This window comes from Canis lupus, unplaced genomic scaffold (assembly GCF_011100685.1).
Source record: "Canis lupus familiaris isolate Mischka breed German Shepherd unplaced genomic scaffold, alternate assembly UU_Cfam_GSD_1.0 chrUn_S576H738, whole genome shotgun sequence".
NCBI classification, from domain to species: Eukaryota; Metazoa; Chordata; class Mammalia; order Carnivora; family Canidae; genus Canis; species Canis lupus.
The window spans coordinates 26,980-38,252 of NW_023331516.1; the positions used below are offsets into that span (position 1 = coordinate 26,980).

General features: G+C 40.6%; 1 long non-coding RNA gene across 3 annotated transcripts; it reads left to right on the forward strand.

The window, feature by feature from the left end:
• Positions 1-2,958: 2,958 nt before the first annotated feature.
• On the forward strand, positions 2,959-7,219 carry LOC119879297. Of its 3 annotated transcripts, none has more exons than XR_005387439.1 (3): positions 2,959-3,039; positions 3,508-3,722; positions 7,190-7,219. It is a non-coding gene; the product is annotated as an uncharacterized LOC119879297 (long non-coding RNA). The 3 variants fall into 3 exon arrangements; XR_005387437.1 differs by lacking the exon at positions 7,190-7,219 and adding an exon at positions 4,296-4,569 and having other exon boundaries at positions 3,508-3,755; XR_005387438.1 differs by lacking the exon at positions 7,190-7,219 and adding an exon at positions 4,350-4,569.
• Positions 7,220-11,273: the final 4,054 nt, after the last annotated feature.

Here is an 11,273-nt window from a genome sequence, read left to right on the forward strand (position 1 = left end):
AGATCTATAATCAAAATATTTGGGTAGAGTCCAGGCTATACTATTACCTGTCAGTAATTTAGCTTTCCTCATCAAGGCTTATATGATCTGGTCTAGGGAACCTCTCTAGTCTTGTTTGATAGTCTTTACTTCTTACTTGCTCCATTTCAGTCCCTATGCCATTTCTCGCACATTTCAAAAGAAGTGTTCTTGCTGCCAGGCCTTCTGTTCTTCCTGTTCTCTCTGCCTGGGATGATCTTCCCCCAGAGACAAGCTGACATTTATTGGGCAGATCCAGTATGTTCCAAGGCATTATAAATGCTTTGCATGTTTGTTGTGGTGAATTTTCATGATAACCGTATGAAGTGTGTAGTGACACTGGATGGATGAGAAAGGAGGCAGAGTGATCTGGCAAAGGCAGGATTGGAACGAAGGCCTTGGCTCTCACAAGAAGTGCTCTCATAGTACACAACACCCAGGGTGTGGTTCCCACTCTTCCTTTAACCTCAGAGCTCTTTCTTGGTGAGCATTTCCTGGACTATCTTATTTAAAGTGGAATTCCTGTGACTCTTTCTGTTTACTTAGCTTTATATTTATGAACAGTACTACATATTACCTGATTGATAATGCCTGTTTACTTGCTTACTTCTTTGCTTATCTCCCTCACTAGAATATATTATTCTATGAGGGATGGACATTGTTCTGATCCGTTGTTACCACTCTATCCCCTGCATCCAGAAGTGTACTGAAATGTACTGAGAGAGGATATGAATTGAGTTAGAATTTTTTATCGGTTTTTTTAAGGTATCTTACTCTTCAAAACACTTTGCAGAGCACCAGTTTTGTGTCAGATTCCATGACAGTTTGTGGAAATCGGAACGTGAATGAGAATGATGGGGACTCCTACTTTTCTGCTTTTCCTCTGATGCTTTTCCGGCATCCTAGAAGAAACAAACATGCAATTAACAGACAGTTGCCCAGGATAAGCATCCTTTTAGGGCAAATATAAGGTGCAGCAGGGAAGGAGGCTTTAGGAAAGCTATTCCGAGGGGTGATATCCATGTGAGAGCTGAAGGATGGGCTGAATGGGGATTGCAAGACCATTTGGGGCAGAGCAGATGACAGAAGTCCTGAGAGGGCACATTCCAGTTTATTTTATTTTTTTAAGATTTTATTTATAGAGACAGAGAGAGAGGGGCCAGAGAGACACAGGCAGAGGGAGAAGCAGGCTCCATGCAGGGAGCCCGGCGTGAGACTCGATCCCGGAACTCCAGATTCAGGCCCTGGGCTGAAGGCAGGCGCCAAACCGCTGAGCCACCCAGGGATCCTCCGCACATTCCACTTTAAAAGCAGTTCACTGTGACTCAGATATAGGACTACGAGGGCCAGAGTTTACTGTCTGAGGCTTGGAGAATAAAGTTGGGTTTTCAAGGGTCTTGAAAACTATTCCAAGAAGCCAAGACTTTATTGTCTGAGCATTGAGATGTCCACTGAATGATTTTAAATCAATGTAGGTTTTTGATTAGTATCTGATTCCGTTTACCACCTTCAGCCACATAAGTTGGCAGCATTTCCACTTTCTGGATGGGACGAATAAGGCCCCAGAAGAACAAATTTCAATGTTGGTGGAATTGATTTAATTCTCTTAATGACAGTGATATCAGGGCTTCTAACTCCTACCTTCCCACCCTCTCTCCTTCCTTCTTTCTGGTTGTTATTCTTGTCAAACATAAAGCTATTTATCCACCATCCTTAACTTTTTCCAAGGAATATCCATGCACTCACACAGCTTCTAATAACCAGACCCCTGAGTGAAAGCCAGTGACCTCACGGGCGGCAGGGCTTGTTTGTGGCTGGATACCATATTGTGCACTGGGCTGGAATTCTCTGTTCTTCCTCACTAGGAAGCTGGATTTGTACCAGGAACCTCTTATCTGAAAAGGCAGCTCTAGGCTGGGGAGAACAGAGCTGGTTTGACGAAGTGGAGAGGCGCTCAATGTTGGTCTGGCCACGCTTTGGGCATGCGTGAGCGCTCACAGCAAAACACAGCTGGCATGTCTAATTTTAGCCTGACTGCCCTTGAAAAGGGACCCTTAAAGGAAATATATTTTCGCTGAAACCATTTGTATTATAATGTAACAGCTGACAGACATGTCAGAATATTACTTATTATTGGTGGGGAAAAACTCTGTCAGGTAATTGTGCTTTTTTTTGTGATGACATCGGGAAAGTGATTAAAGCATCCCTGAATCAAAATCATCATAGATAGACAGTGAGAGAACCAGAGCTTTTATTTATGAAGACGCCTGTAAACCTAATGGGATACCTCCTTTGATGCTTACAAAACGGATGTAAGGGTAAGAATGATCATTTCGGCTATGGCAAGTTGGTCCTTGTGATCTGACGATGCAGGGCTTGCTAATAGTAGTCCTGGCATAGACTCTCAAATTTCTTCAATGCTTAGCATCCTCCGTGTCTCCGAGAAGTAAAAGGTTAGTTTCTGGACCGGGTCTTGGATTCATCTGGCTTTCGTATGTTAACAGGTTCTGAAAGCATCTGGGACACACTTGTTCCATTTTAACCAGCACGGGTCGTCCGTCTGCTTTTATTTTTGTCTTTCTCTTCCTTCCTCCCTTCGTCCTCTCTTCCCTCCCGTGGTCTTCTGTGTTTGCTTTAGCAGTGTGGCTTACCTTGCCACTTGGCAAGAAAAAAAAGGCAGCTCTTGTGTGGGGTAGATGGAGGGAAGGATAAGAAATAATCCACCGCCCGAATTTGAGTTCCCTGGGTTCAGTTCCAGCGGCAGCAGCTTTGCTGCAAAAATTGCTTTGCTGTTCGAGATAGCCAGCAGAGGGAATCAGGACTTTGCTTGCAGCAGGGGTTGAAGCAGGCTTTTTTTTTTTTCTTGGAGGAAATACTGCAGCTTTCTGGACTGCATACCCTGCTCCCTGGAGAGGTTCCACCCACCGGCTGGAAGGAGAGGAGGAAGTGAATGAAAGGACAGGAGGAGCCCGAACACCATGTCACTCTGGAAGGGAGACAGCAGCAACCAGGCTGTGCAAGGTTGTTTTGTTTTGTTTTCTTTTCCCCTTTCTCTTTCTTTTTTTTTTTTCTTTTTCATTTTTTTGTTTTCTTTCTTTCTTTCTTCTTTCTTTTTTTCCCTTTTTCTTTAAGGTGGGGAAAGAGACAAACAGGAGACAGGAAGCTGATCTGCAAGGATTCGGAGTTGTGCTAAAAAGACTTTGATTTTTTTCTTCTCTCCCTCTTTACAAACGCTGGCAATTGACATCACTACAGACAGCCTGGGTAGAGAACAAAGTGCCTCATCCCAAGTGGACCCTGGCAGCTGGGGGAAGGAAGGCAGGATCTGGGAAGGCTGTGTGTGTGTGTGTGTGTGTGTGTGCGTGTGTGTGTGCATGTGTTGTTCTACCAATACCTTTCCTTTTTTCTTTTTTCTTTCTTTCTTTTTTCTTTCTTTCTTTTTTTTTTTTGGTGTGTTTCTTTTTTAAATTCCTGCCGTGTTGGAACTAGTGAGTGGTGGAAGACGAAGGATCTCTGAAGCCTCATCAGTCATCGGGACCATCAGGAATAGTGGTTTAAGAGGACGCTCGGCCTGGGGCACTATACCCTGTCATCGAGTTCCCTGCCTCGGAGATAAAGATTCCAGCTACATGGGTAAACGCCTGGATCAGCCACAAATGTACCCCCAGTACACTTACTACTATCCTCACTGTCTCTAAACCAAGGTATGGCTCGACCCACAGTCTGGCAAGCAGTGTGTATCCTGCACTTGGGATGGGAAACAGGCATGTGGATTATTATTTACCTCCCCTTTCCCATCACCTTTCCTGCTTCTTTGAAATTAGTAACATAGCAATGGAGTTAATGAGGCAGAGGAGAATATGAAAGAAAGCAAGCCCTGGGATTGTGGTTTTTCTCTTCTAGCAGAGATAATAGTTTCGCTCGTGTTCCTTTGTTGTTATTTGGCAACATAAAATGTTCCTGATATCCGTAGTAAAGTGCTTTGCAGATGGACAGGGTTGTTAGAAAGGAGATTGTGACAGTGATTATCAGGAACAACAACGATTTCAGAGGCTTTTCTGGTGAGCTGTTCTTTGTGGCTCTGAAAGGGTTTTTCTCACTGGATAGGATGCACCAGGGTGGGGGCAACTCAGACTTTCAATCACAGAGTATAGAATGAAAGAAGGGTGTGGGAAGGTATAGTACGACTAACTGACGTCCCGTAGAGTTTGTTTGGGTGTGCTTTTGTTTTTGTGTATTTGCCTTACATATTTTATTTTATATGGAGGGTGATCAAGACTCTAGAGACTGAAGTTTGGAGCTTTACAATAGATGTTCTTTACTTTTCGAAGCTCTGTTTTTCTGTGCTGGCTGCCATCAGGAGGCCTGTGGGTCTTGAAACGGGATGAAATATAACTGATGATAATTGGACACGAATTGGTTAAATACTTTAGTCTTGGGATCCCTGGGTGGCGCAGTGGTTTGGCGCCTGCCTTTGGCCCAGGGCGTGATCCTGGAGACCTGGGATCGAATCCCACGTCGGGCTCCCGGTGCATGGAGCCTGCTTCTCCCTCTGCCTATGTCTCTGCTCTCTCTCTGTGTGTGACTATCATAAATAAATAAAAAAATTAAAAAAAATTTTAATACTTTAGTCTTTATGTGTGTGCGCAAATGACCATTACGGGGCCAGTGGAAAGCCCACATAACTAAGCAGTGGGCAGTGCCAACCATGAACTTGATCCTGCAGTTCAGACCTGAAAGGCTCTCAGGTGTGAAATCACTGCTCCAATTTGTCAGTTAAATTGGACTTGATTGAGTTGGGGGGGAGGGTGTCGGGGTAGAGTTATCGCTTTGAATGTATGGGTTATGTTTCTTTACAGTGATATTAATTTTGTATCGCATTAGCCAGACTCCACTGTCTTCTTAATAAATAAATATGCGGAGAGTGACCAAGGCGTGCCTGAGTGATCTGTGCTGCCACCGGGACTCGTTGATGGGATTAGTGTTCGGTAATTCATGCTGTAGTTAGCTCTTATTTATTCTGTCTCCTCCAACAATGCCTATTTGTAAACCAGACGAGGCAGCAGACTTTCCGAATTCTATTAAAAATTGTTGCTTTTTTTTCTTTCTTTTTCAATCGCTCCATGACTCGCCCTGCCCCTGCAAGGTCTACTCACATTGCTTTTTGCCCTTGTGAGCATTTAGTTTGTGGGGCTGCTGCTTTAGTAGACCAGCCCTCCTGCTCCCGTGCAGTGCATGTGTTTTAACTCTTTGGGGGATTGGGTGGAGAATGCTGTCTGCCTTCCTCAAGGAAATGGCAAAGCAAGGGCTAGTCTAAAAGAGGAAATTTATAGTCATTCCTCATCCCCCCCCCCAAGAAATAAAAACAACAAACCCAAGGGTTCCATGAAAAATATCGGACATTCCATCCCTTTTACTCATTTGGCTAAATTTTTCCAAATGTTTCAAAATTCATGCTTTCTTTTTGGTTCTTTTTTTGACTACGAAGCATATTCAGAAAGGAAACTTTAGATAAAAATGAATGGAATAATTGCTTTCCTGCCTGAGATTTCTTTTAACTTATTGCTAGCAGGAAATAATGTCTTGCACATTATATTAAGGACAGGATGTTGGATGAGCTACACTGATGGGAAGTGTGTGTGTGTGTGTGTGTGTGTGTGTGTGAAGAGAGAGACTGGGAGAGGGAGAGAGAGAGGGATTGAGGTAAAGAAAGTGCAGTGGTGAGGGAAAAGAGGAGAGCCTGAAAAACATAGAGGGAATTTTAAAAAAATCTGTTTTGGGGTCCTGTGTAGTTTAGTGTGTAGACAGGCGGCATCTGGATCTTGTTACTTTCAAGCTAGTCAAAGCCATCAACTTCTGGAACATTTTTAAAGAAGGTAGATCCATTAGGTGACCTAAACTGATATTCGGGCAATCAGATCAGGGTGGTGGGGAATATAGGATCAGCTACTTTGGCTATCATGGTAGTTCATATTGATTATTATGTTGCAAACTTTCGACAGAGCTGTGAAGTTGTTGAATACTGTTTCGGTGGCTCTGAAATGATAGACATTAATAACATTCCTGGAAGCTGAAGATGTGAAAACTTGCCCTGCTTTGAAACTTGGGCACACAGGGAATAAGAATAAGGATCAATCATACTTTAAAATGTGGGGACTTTCTGGCAGCATGAATACTATGTAAGAAAGTACTATCATGACCCAGTATAGCATGAAAACAACTGGGTTATTTCAGTGTTGTCTTTTTGCTCCTTTTATATTTTTATCTTAAAATATTACCTATAATAATTCTGAGGGGAATACATGCTGCTCATGTTTATTTGGTAAGCAAGCCTTGGTGGAATTCACAAAATCTACAGTCCTAGCCTTGGCTTATAGTTATAATCTATTTTAAAAATCAGAGCTATTTAAAATGATACTGATACATAAAGAATACTTATGGTTGATAAAAATAGAGTTCTGTGGTTGACTATAAAAGTCATATTCTGGTGACATCATAACTTAAGCTGTCCTGTAAAACCAGGTGTTCTTAACTAATCAACAAAAGCCATTTACTGACATTAGTTTGGGGTGAAGAATCTTTATGGGGTTCTTAAAGAACTCAAGGTGTATCATTGCATTTATTCAGACAGTACAAAATACTGAACCTTTTCTTTCTACTTAAATGTGTGTGTTAGATACAGCTGCTTTTCTTATGATAAAACAAAATGAGAGTAGGGTGTCTAAATAAATGGAAAGGTTTCCCTTTCCTCAAATGCAATTAAAGTTTTAGAAAAACTTGGGGCACTTCCCTGCTTTCTCTGATCCTCTTATTTTCCCATCACATTAGAACTAATTCACTACCTTTGTTGCTTAAAAAGAAAAAGAAATTAGAAATAAGTTACTTATGCTTCTCTCCCTTTGAATAATTTTCCAAATGCTTAAATTATTATATTAGATAAATGTACATAGAAGTAAAATGAAAACCCAATGACTAGCTGATAGCTATCTTGTAGCGGTATTGTTCTAGGATGCATGCTTTCCAAGACCTTGCATTAAAAGCTGTCATTTGTCAATTTTCTTTTGGCCATTTTTTCCCCCTATTAAAAGAAGCAATTTAAAAAAGAAACATTGTGATTGAGCAGAAAAGAAGCAATCTTTTTTTTTTTTTAATTTTGATTTCTTTATGATAGTCACACACAGAGAGAGAGAGAGAGGCAGAGACACAGGCAGAGGGAGAAGCAGGCTCCATGCACCGGGAGCTCGACGTGGGATTCGATCCCGGGTCTCCTCCAGGATCGCGCCCTGGGCCAAAGGCAGGCGCCAAACCACTGCGCCACCCAGGGATCCCAAAAGAAGCAATCTTGATGACATGTTTTAATACTTACATAAGAGCCATAGCCAGATTTTAAAAAAAAAATCTTCATCAAAACGAATTTGCTCTTTGAAGGCCACCAGGATAATCAGCAAATTTTAGAGAAAGGGGACCAAAAAATAGCTCATTAGCTTAATGATAATATCCATAATCACGTTTGATTGAGTCACAACCTAATATTTCTCAGCAATTTTGTTATAGCCCATTCAAAGCAAGCAACCTGTTGCTATTGCATTGTGAGACCCAGGGTGAATCGCAATCTGAGTTATTTTGTGGAGGGTTTCTTGGAAAAGCAACTTAATCATAACTAGGAAGGCTAAAAAGAGTAAAACATGGTCACAGCCTGGTGAATTGATACTTTGTTGCTGAGAAAGATATTTCCCTCATGTGTGGTATCTGGAAAACTTTATCATCTTCCCAAAACTTTAAAATGCATCCAAACGCACACAGCAAGCTAGTCCTTCCTTCCATTTCCTTACCCTGACCGGGTCACGATGTTTCTACCGATCCAGGGCATGGTTTCTACTCATGCTGCTTTTCCATCAGCCTATTGCTTTCCCACCTTGGACCATCTGCTTCCCCTGAAGATCTTGCAGAAAGATCTGTGGGACCCAACAGAGTTTTTCTGGCTGCTGGTACTCAGATCGTATTCAGAACCTGGTGTGAAGTTGGGGTCAGGTATAGGGAGTAACTCATCAACTGCACACTGACTTCAGGCTGAGTTTCCAACCATCTGCAGCCTGGACAGCTGCTCATCTCTCAAAGTCTAGCTAGAGCCCGATTGATTGTGCCATAGAAAGAGCAAACACTTGAAACACGAAGGACTAAGGAGTAGGGAAAGGAAGAGAGAGGCTCCTATGGGGCAAGGGATATTCTCAAAGATGTGAATGTACAGATCCTTCAAAAGCAAAACAGGACAACCCCTTAACATGCTTCTTGCACATGAAAATGTAGAAAATCCTGCAGAGGGAGGGAAAGAGTTTACGATTTCCTTAGTACTTCCTGCCTCAGATTTGCATTGATAGCCAGAGTTGGTAACTTGCCTGTTTTAAAACAGCCTTGAAAACTCCCAAGTTCTGTTTTCCTTTGAAAGGCTGAAACATACAAAACTGGTTTTCTAAAAATTGTCCAGCAATAGAACCTTGAGGTACAATTCCAAATATTTCTTTCACTTCAGGGGGTAATATGATAGCATGAAACTATGATAAATCTTGTTTGTCTCATTTGAGAATGTACACAATTTTAATTGGTTTTGAATAAGAGAAAAATAGTAACAAGGGGCCACTCTCCCTTTCTAGTTGTCCTGTTTTCTTTACCTCCTCCCCCATATTTAATTATCTTTGGAATTGTCTTTTCTATAATGCAGCCATTGTTTTCACAGTACTAAGTTTAGTGCCTAGCTAAAAGGAGGAGCTATGTAAAAAGTTCATGTTGTTGTTGTCTTTCTCTCCAGAATCATTCTTAATTCAAAAGAAACCTCATGTCAATTTGTTCTAACAGTATCTTCCTAACAGCTTCCTTTCGCTTTCTCTCAGTTTGGGAAAAGAACAATAGAATTATAAATCAAAATTATTTCTCTGAAGTAATTAAATCTATTAGAGGGTTGGAGGTAGGGGTGATTTGCAGGGAGGGAGACAAAAGAAAAGAAGTAGGATGTAAGTTCATTTCAGGTCTTTCTGGCTCCAGGAATTCTGGAAAGCATCATTATTGCACTAATATGATTTTACACAATCCTTTTTGACATTATCAGTCTTTTTGGCAGAGAGAGGGCTCAGTCACAATTACGTCCATGCCAAATTCTAAGAAAACCAGTCTTCTTTAAAAGAAAATCTTTTTAGTGTTGGACTTCTTATTCGGAGTAAATGGTTGATGTTTATCCACAATTGGCTTCGAGTACTACATTAAAATTGTGTTTTGTAGCAGTCTTGTAAGCCACAGCTGTATGTGATTAAATAGTGTAATATCAAAAGCGTGTGAGAATAGGCTTTTTTATGCTATAGCTGTTGCACAGCAAGAGAGCAGATGGAACCAGAGGGAGAGCCAGGGCAACAGTGTATTTATGTGTTGTAATACCTGCGTCGAGGATAACATTGCTGTTTTTTGCAGTAGTGGGAAAATGCTGACCTATCTTGGATGTCATTGAAAAATACACTTTTTGAAAATGGACATGGACCTATCATACCAATTTTTATTTTAAACAGAGAGTTACTGTTTAATTAGAAAACACATATTTACCGAAGGGTCCGAAACATTTGCAAGTGGAAGGATCATAATGATTTTCCATGCAGCACACATTCAAATAACAAAAGTGAATTTCTCATTTCTGTTTTGAAATCATAACTTTTTTGCTTTTTAAAAAAATTTTAAATGTTTTTTTGCTTTAAGCTGTGTGGAACTATTGTAAGAAAATCATCAGGCCATTTATCCCTAAAAAAGAGTGACAGGTAATGAGGAGAACAAAATAGGCGGTGGTATGATTCTTTTTTTTTTCTTTTCAGATATTTGGAAATATAGTATTTGGTTTTGTATGCCTATTGTTCCTTTGTGGCCACTGTTAAGAAGTACATACTTGTACAAAGGGACACACTTTTGGGTCTATCTCTTTAGCAGGATATCATAATAAGGAGATTTATTTTTCATGGGATGGTTAAACTATAAAGTTCTTGAAAGAAAATATTCATGAAACCTGTCATCTTGAGTTTTCTTGAGCTTGTGAATCTATAGGATACTAATAAGAGATTTACTAGTACGTCATTGTTTTCAGGGCCTTGAAAAAGCCTATAGAAGTAGCTGTTGGTTTTCAAATTTCAGGCATTAAAAAGCAATTTGGAAAAGGAAAAAAAAGAGGGGGTTGACAGAGATAAGTTGGATTCTGTTTGTTTTGTTTTTCATGTTGATATAAGCAGCAAATTTGTTCACATTTAAACTTTTTTTTTCATGTAGATTTACTGGTCAGGAAGTATATACCATGTGGAATCAGTAACTGGATATAGCTTTGGAATTCAGAACATTGACATCTAATAGATAACAAATTTCAAGAGTAGGATAACAAATGCTGAGTCATGGAGTCTGGTTTTGTTTTATTGTGTGGAGGGAGGGAATTCTCTGATTTGTGTGTCAATGGATTGGTTTCAGGTTCTCTAAGATCTCTTCCAGGCTTAGTATTTGTGACTCACACTTTGAGACTAAATGAGCCTGCTTTGATGTATTCGTGGTACTGGGGAGATGACCTTGGTTTTGTGCTGTCAATGAGTTTTGTTCAGGTCCCCATCCTTTCTCCAGAGCAGATCAAATACTGCTTTGCCCACTCTGGTGATTGATGAATTTAACTGTCTGCTTCCTTTGCCAATCTAAACCCAGTGTACCAAGAGAAACACATCCATCACCTGGGAGTGGGTGGAGAGCAGCTCCCAGGGGTAGGACAGAATGACAGACATCATTTAATCATGGTCATTGCCAGCTTTGTTATCATGGTTAAAGTTTTCTCCTTTGGGTAAAATTAGAGCTTATCTAAAGATGGTGACAGTGTGATGCTTTACTTTTCTTCATTTAACTTCCTCTCTGCAGGTGGTTTCAGAACTGATGGAGGCAGAAGGATTGCCTCATTAAGGCCCTGACAACCCTAGTTTTGTGAATGAAACTAGGAGCTAGTGCCAATATGGAAATGACAATTGATACATGAAATACTATTTTGACTGGAGGTTATAAATCCTTAAAACCCCTAAATTGCTGAATAGTAGTCTTTAAAACATGAGAAAAGAATACTATAGTAACTCTAGTATATGGAGTAGTAGGAGGAAGAGAATTACTTCTCCGGGACACATAAGCACAACCGTTATCTTTCTCTCTTTTCTAAGTACCCTTCTCATTCCCCCAAAAGCTCTATTAGCTGAATTAATGAA